This window comes from Micropterus salmoides, unplaced genomic scaffold (assembly GCF_014851395.1).
Source record: "Micropterus salmoides isolate LMB-PRFRI ecotype aquatic unplaced genomic scaffold, ASM1485139v1 Ms_hic_scaffold_7, whole genome shotgun sequence".
In the NCBI taxonomy this organism is placed as follows: domain Eukaryota; kingdom Metazoa; phylum Chordata; class Actinopteri; order Centrarchiformes; family Centrarchidae; genus Micropterus; species Micropterus salmoides.
Window position 1 is genome coordinate 28,057,078 of NW_024044459.1, and position 16,069 is coordinate 28,073,146.

Here is a 16,069-nt window from a genome sequence, read left to right on the forward strand (position 1 = left end):
GGGCCCTTGCTGGCTGTAACCTTAGTCGGGGTGCTGTTTGTGGAAACTATCTGTTGCATGGATCAGTGGTGGGGAATCGCTATCTGTATCCTGGTTGTCAGACGATCGGATTTCCGCCCCCGACGCTCTCTGATATTAGATGATCTTCCGTGGTGTGTGTCAGAGTATGTGCACAGTGTGTGTGGTTGATGAGATGCACATGCACGTACAGTCAGTTATGCGTGTTGTCATCTTGGTTACCGACATGCGTAAAGGTCAAGAATGTTATTTTGTCCCACGTGGCTGTCTGTCGAAGGGGGTAGGACATGTTGCCACTAGAGATGAGGTCAAAGAGGGCCCAGGCAGGTGACAGCCGGTCAGCCACACTGCCAGAGCAATTCTGTCCTCAAACAAAACAAAATATGGAGATGTTTTCCTCAGTCAAAAAGCTAATTAAATCTAAATGTACCCCCCCCCCCCCCCCCCGCCCCCCACTAACACCCCTCAATTTCCACTCAGGTTGAAAACATCCATGTCAAACCCACTGACAGTGTGACAGGTATAATCAGACTTTTATTTATGCTATGCTACGCTAAGCGTCTTCGTTTTTTAATAAAATCAACCTGGTACTAAGCTTTCACACATTTACAGGAGCAGGAGAGACACACATGCATCACACAAGAAAAAAAAATTAACAGAAAAAATACTCAAAACAGAGCTCATTTCATCAACCCAGTAATACCACTGCTGTTTCTTAAATTCAATTCGTTTTTAAAGCTCTTCGCTAAGCTGGGTCTGCTCCCAACCCCCATCTCTCTCGTACTGCTTTTAATTACTTTGCTTATTATTGCACGTTGTTGTTAGACAAAAACAAGGCAGAACTCATTACGCATCCAGAGATGAGGAACCTGAATCACTAGCTACAGGGGCCGCTGAGGGGACTCTTGTATTTACTTAGAATAAAATACAAGCAGACGAGAGACATACAGAAACAAAATCGAGTGAAAGCCCAGAGAGGGGAGAATATCACATTAACTTGTTGAAATCATCACCAAATGTAAGCTACTTTACATTCCATATAATAATTCCAGGAATAGTAAAACTTGTGACAACAAAGACTCCACACAAAAGACAATGTTCTTCTACTTTCCACTTCTTTCTCCTTCAGTTCCCTCCCTTCATCTATCCTTCCCCACTTGCCGCCTCCCTACACAGACACCGAGTACTTTTTTATTTTAACGTGAATGAGTGGCCTTGGCCGTTATAAAGGACCCTCGCTTTTATAGACTTGGAGCAGAGTATTTACAAGATAACCCCGGCCCAAGGACAGCGCAAGCTATTTGATACCAGTGTCAGACTCTCCCGTCTCCTCTTCAGTAAAAATCGAAAGCCCAAACATGCCCCCAACAGCACCTCTCATTGTCACTTTTTTTACTCTGCATTACTAAAAGAGGAGAGACAGCTGTGAGTGGCATTTAATAAATACATCAGTTGCATGTTTCCTCATATACTTTTACATTTGAATAATAATGGAATTAAACAAAATTGAAAATTTGTCTCAGTGTTGTCAGGATAGACACGAGGCAAGACATCAGATACATCTCTCGCATAAAAACCATTAAGATGTACAGTAAAAGCAACAAAGTTTACATGTTAAAGCCGAGGTAGGCAATACTGGAGAAACTAGAAAGAGAAAGCTAGAACTGAAAAAATCCCACCCCCTCCTCTCAGGCCTCCCTCCAGAGCCACTCCCCCAAGACACATTTCTATGAACAACAACTGCATGGAGTGCGTGCAAGTAGGTAGGAAGGCATACAGTAGGCCTGCGCAATATGAGGACAATCTTAAATGTGCCTTTACATTCAATATTGCAATGACGATATCACTTCAAAAAAATATTGGACTGTGCACAATAGCTATACAATTCATATGTCAGCCTGGTTGACTTTAACTTCAGAACAGGATTAGAATTTAATATTTTAAATATAACTCATATGTAACTATATAAACTGTTGTTTTTAGGGCAGCAACCGTAAGGTTTACAACAGCGAAGTCACTATATAAACACAATAATATCTCAATGGAAACAAATCTAAAATCTCAATAAAAGACACAATATTTCTGATAGTGAAGTTTAGAAAGAATGAAGACCACAGTATCAGTTCTCCTTCCCTTATTTTGTCCTCCCCCCCTCCGCTGCTGATGTGATTCACTTTCTGCAGGTACTACTGGTAGAGAGGTGAGGGGCTGGTTTGTCTCAGCCGGCTGCGAAGTTTACAAAAAAAGGGCTAAATTTTAAGGTAAGTGGCAAACTAACAGTTAGGCAACAGCTTTTGTTTTAGTTTGCTTGTAACAAGTCACTATTAGCTGAGTGAAAACAGTGAGTGACTGTCGATGGTGCAGATTCAAATATTGCTTTCTACATGTTTATGCTAGTGTTTATGCTGCATGTACAGTAACAAGTATACTTGGCATCAACTCGAGTAATCTTCACTGCAACTGATTCACTTCACTGACTCCACCCACGGCACCCACACAGAGTGCGGGGCAGAGGCTGCCGCGTTATAATTAATACTATGATCTTTAACTATCTTTTACTATGATCATTTGTCTTATTCATTGCATTTCAGGCAGTCTTTTGTCAGGTGTTTATTGTGGATGTTCATATTGCAATGATGATGAAAACACAATTTATCAATCAGCACTAGTAGACAGGCAGTTAGGCCAGCCAATCATTTCATGCGGAATGTAATGCACATGTGGAATGTAAAGAAATAACAAATATTAACCATAAAACTTTATGAGATTGAGAAGGATAAAAAATGACACTGTGTTGTCCTGTTTAATCAGGACACCATTTGGATAAAACTTTAATTAGGCTACTATTTTAGAATTAGTTAATAACAAAAGGAAGAAAGAAAAATATCTGTATAATGTTAATGGCAAAACCACATAAAATAGGTTATCTTGGTTATAAAGGGATCATTTGTTGTTTATATGTAGTCTGAGCACACTGTTTGCTCAACAATACTATTTGATTACACCATGAAACAGATAATTCTGAGAATGTCTTTGTAATAGAAAGAATTCATGGTAGCTTTGGAAAACTCATCAGATGCACACAATTCTGCTATTCCTTATAAACCATTCTTATATTGGTTTTAGTGACAAATCTGAGCTCTACCATTATGGAGAACAAATGTTCACTCCGGCATGTCCAAGATTCCCTGGCAGTTTTAAACATGCACAAGCCCTGTGCATGTACCTGCTGATTCAGCATATATATATGTGACAGAGAGAGAAGTAAAAAGTGAGAGAATGAGTGACTGAGTCTGCGTACACATGTATGTGTATGGAGGGGCCTTGTTGGGAGTGCCACCCAGACATTAGCACTGTAAACAGTGCAGGCCTCCTTCCCTGTCCAGGCCCTTTGTTCCATCTGCACCACCATTGGTCAGGACTTAAATGGCAAACACTCAGGGGCTGCTAGCTCGCCTGACACGGTTTTGTTTTTGGCCTATTGAGGGGCAATGGAGAGCTTCTGTTTCTATGCCCAGGCACAATGTGTCTCAAAAGCAGCATGGCTGAAAAGAGAGGCCCCCACAAAGACCGTCCATTAGTGGAGGCACTGCATGCATGTGTATACGTGCACTCACATAGGCACAAGCACGCGCGCGCGCGCACACACACACACATACACACACAGACAGACACACATCACACACATCATGATGCCTGGGCAAGGGTCAGGACAGACAACCTTGCCAAAGGCACTGGTGGAGACAGCGCATGTGCGCATGTGGGTGTGCCCATGTACATGTTAACACACACAAGCACAGAGTCTATATAACCAAATCCAAGCCATAATGCACACTTGCCACACTACATCACTATACTACACCCACTCCTCACTCACATAAACACACAACCTCTGCTCCACTTCAATACAATAAGGTCTGGCGCGCGCGCGCACACACACACACACACACACACACACACACACACGCACCTCCTTAGCACCTTCAGGACAATACCAGGCATAGAAAAACACACACTCATACACACACATGCACGCTTCTACAATATCAGACATACACACATCACTCAGTCACAAAAGAGGTGAAGGAGGAGGAGAGGGGTAAGAGAGGCCCCCTTGCACCTGTAAGAAAGACAGGCCGCATTCAGAATCACTGGTCACAGAATAGACAGTTTTTAAGTGTGAGAACTCCACACAAGGCCATGGTTATAGCATACACTTTATATACAGCCCTCCTTCACTAACCAGGTTGTCTAAGTTGTCATTAATATAGCACATGCTTTGTGCAATTGAAGGTATAAATGCAAAGTATTAAAGTGGCACAATAGTAAGTTTATGGCAATATTTCTTTAATTACCCCCTCCCCTCATCTTTGTCCTCTGGCTGTAAATGTTTATACAGCACTGCTTTCATTGCTTACAATAAGAAAAATATTGTATGCTATTCAAAATCCTAGGGCTTATGTTTGGTGACAAAAATCATGTAGTGGCTTTCATAGCTTTAAAGCAACAGTAGCCACAAGCAGCACTTCAAAGATGTGTTTCTCACTACAAGCTAGAAAAGAGCTACAGAGTGGACGCAAATGATTAATTTGTCACCTGAGATACCTTTGTATCTCTAGCAAAGTTGGGAAAACACATCTATGTTAGCACAAAGCTGCTGCCTTTGGTGACCTTAGGTGACAAAAAGAAACAACAATGCAAATCATCAATCTAGTGGAGCTACTTGAATTTTTCTCTTTGGCCTGAGACTGTTACTGAACTGACGCTGTACACAAGAGTAAACACATATTCACATGTATATGCTGGTTTCTTAGCTGAAATGACATGAAAGCAAGCTCCGTGGTTTTATCTCAACAGGTTTCCACCAGAGCCAACCAGCAAAAAAACACTGCTTGATTGAACACTTCTCATTGCTTAACATCTCCGGGGTCAACAGGGCACACACATACAAACAGAAAATACAAATACACACTTCAAAATATAAAAACGCATGCAGTCAGTCAGGCAGGAGGACACAGACAAATGGTGATATTCATGTGTACTCAAGAGTTATTCAAAGTGTTAACATTTACACTCACATACACAGAGCAGACTTAGAAAAGGTGACCAACACACTGAGAGAAAAGAAACGTGGACTGAAGTTCAGTACCCCACGCATTGAAAAATGTGGTATATTAGATTGATTTTTTCACAGAGTTTTGGAATGGAACAATACAATAGAAATTTTGAATCCCCCAACTAGGCACTCTGGAAGAGTCTAATTTTCCATTTTGTTTGTCTAAAATAGACCAACATACATACAGCTGCTATGGATGTATAGAACTACTTGTCACATGACCTTGTGAGCCCATGCAACGCATACAGAGAGCAATATAGTGTGAACGAGGGTAGGAGAGGAGAGGGTAGGATAGATGTGGAGGAGAGGAGAGAGGTCAGGTGGGGGAGGAGCAGGCCAGGGGTGGAGATAGCAGAGAGTGGGTGTTGAGGGTGGAGCAGGTCTGAAATAGATCACTTAAGGGAACAAAGTGTAATTAATGGGTCGCCACAGATAAGAGGGCTCTGGCCCTATCTGGGAATGTGCTAATGGAGTTGACACACACTCAGCAAGATCAGTGGACAACCCCTCTCTATGTGTGTGTGTGCGTGATTGCATGCACATGCGTGGGTGTGTGTGTTTTAAGGACACACAATGGATAAATAGTGGGAGGAGAAGACTGCTAAGGTGACAGGTTAACATGGTTTCCTCCATGACGAAGATCTGCCATCCCTGCAATCAGAGAAAACCCTGAACACACACACACACACACACAAGGTTTCTTCTGCTACACACAACGATAACACACACACACACACACACTCTATGTGAGTCAGCCTCCCTAACTCACGTAGACGTCCCACCTCACATCAAAACATGAGTGATGTTATTACACTTGGCGAGCCGGTATGCCTTCAGTCGTGGGGATGTGGTTGTTTACGGAGAGATGGAGGAGAAGGAAGCTGCCTGGTCAAGAGAGGGTCAGACCTGAAGTGTTCTAAGAGAAGCAAACTGACACAAACCTCTCCTTAAACTTCCTGCCTGCGTGTGTCCCTGCGTCAGGGAACCTGTCTGGAGCCAAGGGGCCTGTGCATGTAGATATGTGTGTGTACATGTTTGTTGGTTAAATCTCTTGGGTTTAGAGCCTGGCCGGGGACGTCAGGGGAGGGTTTCCAGGAGCCCACGTGTGCTGGGACAGTGAGATGGTCTGTGATAGACAAGGCAAGACAAGGAGGATTTCCCCTGTTTGTCTGAGAGAGCAGAGCAGCGGTGTCTCTCACACACACACACACACACACACAGGGAGAAGTGTGTCTCTGAGATGGATTTTGTGTGTGTATGTGTGTGGGGAGTACATGAGGCATCTGATTGTTTTTGTGCATGTGTGTGTGCGTGTGTGTGAGCGCCCCTTTCAGGGTTACAGACCCTGGGGCCATCTACTTCAGTCTGGTTTAGTCAGACAAGCCAAGGCCGCACTGACACACTGCATGACTTAATAATATAGAGACCGCTGGCTTGGAGCCGCAAATACAAGGCTCAGACGTGGGAATAATCAAAACAACACATATCTTACATTTTTTTGTTTTTAATATCATTACAGTCACCTTGACAAGTCAATATAGATCAGATGAAGTAAATGTCCTTAACACAAGGGTGTGACCTCGACAATCACAAGCTGTGCATTGTGTTGTTATGTGTGTCCACAGAAGCCTGAAAAGTATATTTTGTTTGTGTGTGACTCTGATCTGCCAGGACAAGGGAGGAACAGCTTCAAAGACTCAATATCAACCCCTCTCTCTCTTTCACACTCACACACGCACACAAAAACGCACTGACGGACAGTCCATTGCTCCCAGCATATCTCTACTTTGTCCTTGGACTGTCTGAATACCACTGGAGGCAAGCATGATTTCAGAGCAAGTGGGAACAAGAGAGAGGGAGACAGAGGGGAAGAAAGAGGAAAATGATAGAGGGAAAGAGAGGGGGAGAAAAGAGGCGCCCCTCAATGACATCTAAAGAGATAACTCACTCTCCAGAGCTTCTTTTCTCTTGCTATCACTTTCCCAGGCAACACTCATGCTTCATAAGGCCTCAAGTGTGTGTGTTAACTTTGTGTGTGTGTGTATGTGTGCATGCGTGTGTATGAATGAGTGACAGTAGTGTATGTGGGAATATAGTGTACGTGAAGGTGAGAAAGACAAGATTTTTGAATCTCAATGAGATGATCTGAAGAGCTATTAAGCATAATGACTTGCATACTGAATATAGCACATTGCATAAAACTATAATTAACAAAACACAGGTGCATGAAAACTGGTTTGCCTGTTTGTTTGCATGTAACGACAGTGTTTAATTGTATAGATGAAAGTTGCAAATACAAAATAACTGTATGCTGTATATATATTCATGTCATTGCTGTGAATCTGTACTCAGATGGCTGCTTAAGAAATGATGTACAGAACACAACACAAACAACAGCTGGCTTGTCTCTTGATTGAAAGTTAACTTTAGGAAAACAAAGCATCGGGCCAGCGCTGGGTCACAGCAATGTTGAAAACACCCAAACAAAACAGCAGGAAAACACAAAGTGGTCCGGCGCTGCCACTGTTGTCGGTAATGCTCCCCTTTGTAGGCACAGACAACTGCGGGGAAGAGTTAACCTTTTGATAAGCTGCTTCGAGTCCCAGCTGTATGCATTTTTCATCGAAATGTGTGAGTCAGAAAGAGAATAATTATCTCCTCTTGCTCGATGCAGAAGGCAAAGGGGTTGCAGCCCCCAGTCTGGTCTTCATAAATGAACTAAGTCCTGAAATGAAGCAGCACTGATGAGAAGAGAGAGAAACTGAGCTATGCTAATTCGTAACCCCAAAATGTACAACTTTCCTGGTTAAGCATAATGGCAAAGGAGGAGATTAAGAATGTACATTGGAATTTCTAGACACATTAAGATTAATATTGAACCTTTAAGGCTGTATTCAGACAGATGACAGCATTACTTCAAATATTACAGCTTTTGTATTCATTTCAGTGAGATCTCTGCATTTGTGTAGTGAAGCTGTCGCCTCAGAGGGCTCCAGCAGAGACGTCCTGCAAAAACGTTGGCACCTGGAAATGCACTGCGTTGGCTAACAAAATATGGTTACCTTGCAAGTAATGTGACATTACTGCTGCCCTGATACATTTCTAGTATTGAAAAAATCCGCCTCAAAGGACTATAAACCAGTGTGCAGTGTCTTTGTGTCTGATACACAGTCAGATATGTGACTGTATACATTGTTTGTATTTCTTCTGTGCACCCGTTGCACCCAGACCAATGGAGCCCCTGTGTTGTTTCTCTGACACAGTGTTATTGTTGGTCTGAACATGGCCCAACAGTTCTTGCTCTGGAAGACTTTCCTAATCAGTACAAGAACTAACATGTATGCACAAACACACACAAGTTGAACAGTGACTGCCAAACAGGCCAAGGTCACTGATCCCTGCTTCAGAGTGGCCACAATCACCTCTAGAGGAGACACAATCTACACCCACCCCGGCACAGACACACGTGTACACAGACACACACAGAAAAAGAAAATAGAGCACACACCCCAACAGAGCCTAAGATCTTTATCTGACGGCATCAGCTAACACGAGATACACACAGACCTGCTCTGACCTTGCAGCACTTCAAGACTAATCAAAATTGTAGCTGGGATCAGAGGTGTGGGTACAGCGGGCAGAGAGACATTCATTTTGCGCTCATGTGTGTGTGGATGTGTGGTGGGGTGGATGAGACGAGTCAGAGATTGAGGGAGGGGAGGTCAGGGGAGGCACTCACCCTCTCAATCCTCCACTATTGACTTGTGAGCAGAGAGACGGTGCCAAGCGGTCAACGACAAATTGAATAAACTGATCAATAACCTTGCACTTGTCAGAAGGGACGAAAGCGCCTTTAAAAAAAAACACAGCAGCCCAACTTGAACTATGCAGGAGGGGAACATTGATCAAATCATGTAGAGCTCTCCCAGCCCGCTCACCCACTTTGGTGCTCCATCCATGACATGTATGAAACGCTACTTCTCAATAACGCTGTGGGGGAGAGCTTACAGAGGGGGGAGGTGAGAGTAGGGGGTTATTGTGAAGCCATAACTAAGTAGCAAATTAAAATGTTTAAAACAGTCATATTCAATTTAATAATATGATTGAGTCTGTGTGTTTGTGGAGGTGGTGCTTGTTGAGGGAGGTGATGGAGAAAAGGGAGAAAGATAAACACAAGGTATACAAGTCAGCAGGACTGAGGGACTCAGAGAACAGGGAAGGAAACTGTGAGTGAGAGCGGCACAAACAGAAGTGTGCGAAGGAAGAAAGGAGAGTAGAAAAACTACCCTCCCTCATAATTTAAACGAGCCGTAGTCTCCCAACGCTCTGTTTACAATGTATAATTTATGCCTCCCAGTTCAAACACAGCTTTATCTGCACTCAGCTGCTAAGTGATATGATTTCACTTTTTACAGCAGCAGCACCCGCCCTCCCCCCAAACCACCACCACCCCCAGTCCCTCTGTAATGCAGCCTGGTGTGATTCTGCACGCCTCATGGACTGACTTTCAACTGTACAGCCCCCCGAAGGCTAAAGTAGCATATTAAACCCCTCCCTAACCCCATCCTCTTCCCTCCCTTAAAACCACCGTCCTAGACACACACTTAAGCACATTGCACAGATCCATAGACATGCACCCCCTATATGCTGAAAAAGAGAGGGTAGCCTCATATTTTACAGCAGTTAAAGTTTCTTTCTGTATTTATTACTGTGTTGGTGAGCGGTAATGTTCCATTTCACAGCAGCACACTCTGACCTCGGATCAGAGTCTCTCTGATGACCGCATGGCTCTGAATACGTCACTTAAGTTACTCCACTTTAATGGCACTCATCTGCCTCCTCCACACCTACCCATCAGTGCACACACACACACATTATATTCTGTGTGTGTATATATATATCTCTGTAACATCATACTGAGGGGACATTCTGGGTAAGGGTTATACCTATACACCCTATAATAAAGGCTTAAAGGGTTTCCAGTGTTCAAAATGGTGATCAGTGCAGTGATGACACCACTGTTAAGAAATTCAACCAAGTGCAAGGTGAACATGAACATTAATTAATAATATTTTTAGTAGTAATTACTAATATTAATAATTTTGGAGAGTTACCATAGACCATGGCAAGGTAATTTGATTTGAGAACATTTTAAATGTTGTACAAAATATACCTCTGTGACGGTGAAGTGGATCACAATTCCAAATCAAATTTAAAAAAAAAACCTTCTCCAGTCACGTGTGATGATTTTGTGCATAATATAAAAGATTCTCTGATCTATTCTCATTACACCATTATGTAACAAATCAATTTATCCGACTTCTGCAAAGTATTACCGCTCTGCTTTTTCTTCTTCTCTGAACCCTTCCCCTCTACTTTCCCACCAATTCAACTCTGCATCATACTCCTTCCTTTTCCCCTCCTCTACTATCCCTCTTTTTACTTATTCTCTTCCCCTCTCTTCTTTCTCTATCTGCCTGCATAGTGTTTGTGCTAGCAGAAAATTCCCACTTCGTCTCTTGGGGGAACTGCGTTTTTCTCTGCTCGTCCCTCGTTCTTCTCTTGTATGTTTTCCATGCTGGCAAAGCTTCCTCTTCCTGCATGCAGCATGGAGTGTGCTCCGTCTGCAGCTGTCCCATAAGGGACCCTACAGTGTGATGTTACAATCTCCTCTTTCAGAGGGATCCTCCCTCGATCTTCCCCTCTCTCTGGCTGCTCTTTTCTCTCATTCTCTACACAACGTTCATACCCTTATTTTTCCCCCTGTCTTTGACAATGTTCCATCTTCTCCCCTTACTTTTTTAATCGGTTTATCTGACTCTTACCCCTGTGACACTTTCCACCTCACATGCACACTCTCTCACTCTCACTCTCTACCCCCACCGACACTCAGACCCCTAATCACTCTTTTTTCCTGTTTACTTGCTTTTCCTGTAGTTTTTGCTAGCATCAGCCTGATCTAGACTCTCAAAAAAAGTTCATATCCTAGACATTTGGCATTAACTAAGATCTGCAATGGAAGTCTGAATGTCTGGTTGTAAGCTGTATCATTCATCTTGTAGTCTTCAGTGCAGAGTTAATTTTTTTTTTTTAGGCAGCCTTAAATATGACACTCTTTGGGGGTTCCTTTGCTTCTAGGGCCTGTAGCTAGGGTTGGGTATCGTTTAAAATTTTAAGATACCAGTACCAAAACAAGTACCCTTAAAGTGATACAAATACCAACTGATTACTTCATTCGATACCTTGCATAAAATGCCACCTGTTGAAGCCAATAGTAGTTGATTGGTAGCCTATTATTATTTTTTATTGTTGTTATGGACAAGAAAGGTTATCGGTTTTACTTTTTCTTGTTTCAAATAACTGTTACATAAAAAGTATTGGGAAATTGTATCAGATCACTCCTCTTCCTAATTAGGTCATCCTCACTGTTAGTATTAGCCTATATGGGGAAGACTACAGCTTGGGAGTTTTTTTATATTTGAATGAGAGAGGAGTTAAATAGTGACCAAATAAGTCATGGGAATCGAATTTAAGGTATTTTTGATGCATGTGTTGAAACTAAACAACAGAAAATTAGTTTGTTAACTTTCAGTCAATAAACTGAATTGAAAGATCTCCAAGAGTGCTTTTTCCTTTATTGATGAGTCGCAAACCTCCTCCAAAAATGTATACAAGCATAAAACGAGTAAAGAGTCTGTTTAAACTAGTCACTTAACTACACTAAAGACACAAACAGAGAAAAAGAGAGGCTGCATGTCCAACCAATCTAACCAACTACATCTGAAGCAGCCGCAGCTGCAGCCCAAGGCACCGTCAGTAAAATCAGCTGATCGCTGCTGCGCCACAAAAGCGTTTAAGTGATGTGATGGAAGGCAGTGATCGATTAGTGACAAGTGATGTGAATAGCAAATACAAATGCAGTTTATGGTGCAGGCACAGAATGGTGTTGCCCGCTGTTTGGCTGCAAGCAAAGCCATACAAATAGTAATTTTTTGCCGTGATCTGGCTACAAAAAGTATGTCTAGGTATCGATTGAAGTACTGGTTTGACTGGACACGTTTAGATTCTACTCTATACTGGGCTGTTTCGGTCGATAACATAAAGGTATCGAGTAGCGATACCCATCCCTACCTGCAGCCCAGTAAAGTTTGGAGCTTCAAGATGCCACAAACTCCCTTCCTCTAACATACTGAACAAAGCCTCCATATTCAGTCTCCAGGGAGGTGGCTGTGTGTGTGCTCCTGTCAAAGTGACTGGTCAGCCAAAAGAACAGGGACCCCTGCCATATGGCTAGTGGCTGTCCTGTTCCAGTGTCCCGGTAGGGGCACACCATGGAGGGCCACCCCACAGATCGTGAACTGGGCAACATGCCATGTGACACACACTCAGTGGTATAGAAGGATATCCCAGATTACCTGTTGAATTAATTCTCCAAACAAATAGGGGGTAGCATATCACCACAGTAACCACTAACTGCTGCTAACTGTAACAGCCGTTACCTAATTAGCACAGTTAGCCATGCAGCTAGTTGCGGTCCTATGAGCTTTATCTGCCCAGACTGGGAGCTTGGAGCACCGAGGAGTGTTGCTGACAACTCTAGCACAGGATTTTTGGATCACCATGATGAGGAGGTTTTCAGGCCCAGTGGCGAATGCCGAGAAGTGGTGGCACCGGTATGGGAACCAGAATCGAGTGAGCGAACAATGGAACAGGGCTCAGCAGCCGGACTGGGATTAACACAGCCTCCGAGATTAAACGCAGGCCAGTTTGACAACAGGGAATAGAGTACTATGGCGATTTACGGCTCCGAACAGGACTGATATAGAATGTCTACTGAGAAGCAAGGGAACTTTAAGCTCAGAGATTTGTGAATGGAGTTTGCCATGGAAGTATTGAAGTTCTGTACCCAGCCCTAACTATCGGACTATCGGCTCGAGGTACAAAGTGGTATCACGAGACAGGACGGCCCGGGACTACCTGGTTGGCATGCTAACGTCTGTAGATAACTTATAAATGGTTTACTATGCAATTCTGCAATGCATTGCAGTTCATAGGAAATATCTGAGAAGCACATTCCTTGTGGGATTCTCATGTTAATGCTATGCACATGTTTATTGTACAACATTTCATGTTTTAAAAGATTTTTCTTTCTTCTTGGTAAAAATGGAAAGACAAGGAAAATGGGTAAAAGAAACAGGGTTTACATGAAATGCAATTTATCAATACAATTAAATGCACTACCCAGAACATCTACCTGTCAGCAAATATGTCATCACTTAGAAGCTTGGAATTGGCAGCTCAAAAATGAAAGCTGGATGGGAACACAGCATGGCTACTTCATACATACATACATACATACATACATACATACACATTGAAATACTGTATGCACTCCAGGGACTTAAAGATGTTGAATGTTGAAATCTTCAGTTTGTAGACATGCAGAGCAATGCCTTGACTATAAAAGATGAGATGCTGTGTGGGTGAGATTCCCTTGACCTGCCATCTATGGACAAGGTCTCCGGTTAATTAAGTTTCTTGTACATCCAATTGCATGGCTATTATGTTTTCAGTTCTCTTTGGAGATTAACATGGAAGCCTCTAAAACCACCTCACAATTTCATTTCATTCAACAGGATTTCTTTTCTCTTTTCTAAAGGTTCATATCAGCAATGTGATATGGGGGTGGGGGGCGGTATGTGTGTTTGTGTGCACGTGCGCATGTGTGTGCATGTGTATCTCTGTTCTTTTCAGCGTGCATTTTGTGACTTGTCTGTGCTGAAGCGATAGATAAAGAGAGAGTGAGAGGAAGAGAGCGAGATCTTTTCAGTGTGCATTCTGGCATGTCAATGTGAAAGAGAGAAGTGTTAAACTGAAACATAGACAATGGGATTCGGGTTAAAGTGAATTCACCTCTCTAAATATTGCTCTTGGCTGAGGATGATACATTTGTCCACGGTGTTCTCACATGGCCAGAGATGAGCTAGGACACAAAATGTCTGAACCCGATGCCAGTGTGATCGAGAGCATTCACAAGGTGAAGAGCAAGATGCCTGTCTGTTGGCACAAAGGCAGACTTTGACAGGTCTAGGTAACACTATCCCTCATTGTAAATGATAAGTACGGAATACTAATACTTACAGTATTAGTATGTTGGTTAAACACACTGTTGCCAGGCATATGCAGACAAACCTACATTTACACACATGTAAACGCAGACACTTGCACACACATCTAATGAACAATTGGTACAGCATGTTTGTTTGGGTGGAACTTGAACCTGTCTGTGCCTCAGGGCCACAGCCAAGCAGGTGTTGGTGCACACACACACACACACACACACACACACACACACACACCCACCCACTCCCACCCACTCTTTCACACACAATCACATTCTGAAAGTAAGAACACCTGGACACCTGGGCTGGGCTGCACAGCACTGTCAGACTCATAGGAGCTGTCACACACTCCAGGATGAAAGTGACCCTAGAGCTGAGGGGGGCACACCTGTGCCATGGGAGGCCCCCTGTCTGTCGAGGACCCTCTCATAAAAACACTCTGTCACAGTGACAAAGTTGTAGGTGTTTAATTGGCACTTAAACTCACTCACTGCTAATAAGGGTACTAATAACATCTCTCAGAGCCACCTAAACAAAGGGACAAAAGAGGCTGAAGAGGCAAAGAGGGTTACAGTAACACAGAAAAAGTAAATTCAGCATCATGTTCTGAATAAAGATTGTTGCAAATTTTAGATTCTTATGTGTGAACTAGCTGTCTGGCTACCTAACTAGTTCCAGGCTGGTGGCCACAGATTTGATAATACTGTCTAAGTCTGTGTCTTCGCAGGGCGGTACAGTGAGCAGCTTTGCACTTTACGCTGTTATGAGCAATCATCAAAGCCAGTCACACGTACACATAGGAGCTGAAGTTCCCGGGTTTTTTGCTCAGTCGCCTGGCTCGGGGCAGTGTGTGTGTGTGTGTTTCAAGGGATCAGGGAATTGTTTGATCATTGCCCAGTATTGTTCAGACCAGCCATTAAAGGGCACTTTAACCTGTGGGCCTAATGAACAATGATGAGAGAGCAGAAAAAGATGGAGAGAAACAGGTGCATGCAGAAGCAGATAGATACAAACTGAATGAGATACGCTAAGTCACAGAGTTTGACATACAAACAATGTTAGAGCAGAATGGTGACGCTACACACCCAGGCTGGGCAGTTCAGATAGATGGGGTGGGGGGAAGAGACAAGGGAGGGCAGTGGGCTTGTGGGTCCTGTCCTACCCTCGACCTGCAAATGCTGGCAGACCCTGTCCTGCTGCTGGCTAAATAAAGAGCCCCAGGGTGGGCTGGGCTAGGCGGCAGGAGAAACAGACACAGAGTCGGCATTACCCAGCTAATCTCATTAGGGAGGCAGCCCTGCCAAGCTGCCAGGGGTCAGCCAGAGTGCCACGTCATTCACTGCACCTTTGGCATTCGCTGTGACCCCCAGGCAGGTTTGGGCTGAGACTTGTGGCCAGCCGGAGTGAGGGGAGATGAGGGGTGGGGTTAGTGGTAAAGGTGGGGAGAAAGCAGTAAAGCGAAGAAGAGGCCGTAAACCGGATCACTGGAGTTTAGAGTCAGTGTAGCTTAGAGACAGGGGAGTGTCTGCATGCAGCACTTTCAGATAGAGGTAGCGAAGGGGAGGGAAACCAGAAAGTGGATAAAAGAAAAATGGGTATGGGACAAATATAGTGAAAAACATATAAAGCAAATGGGAGGGAGACTGAGAGAGCGGGAGAAAGAGATCAAGAGAGCATAAAAGCAAAAGACGGAAAGAGAGATTGAGAAAGAGGCAGAGAGGACGGATAAGCAGCTTCCTCCTCTGCAGCTTGGTTTAATGTATTTACAGCGGATTGCATCAGGGTGCTGTAGTTAAAAGGGCCACCGCCATCC

The 16,069-nt window shown here is 43.6% G+C and overlaps 1 protein-coding gene and 1 long non-coding RNA gene across 3 annotated transcripts in view; one reads left to right on the plus strand and one right to left on the minus strand.

The window, feature by feature from the left end:
- The window catches only part of fam172a (family with sequence similarity 172 member A), a 155,641-nt gene that overhangs the window by 6,745 nt on the left and 132,827 nt on the right, over nt 1–16,069 (minus strand). The window lies entirely within an intron of this gene.
- Nucleotides 2,224–16,069, plus strand: part of LOC119891277 — a 28,792-nt gene continuing 14,946 nt past the window's right edge. Inside the window, exon 1 of the long non-coding RNA XR_005442418.1 lies at nt 2,224–2,279. This is a non-coding gene — a long non-coding RNA (uncharacterized LOC119891277). The remainder of the gene's footprint in view (nt 2,280–16,069) is intronic.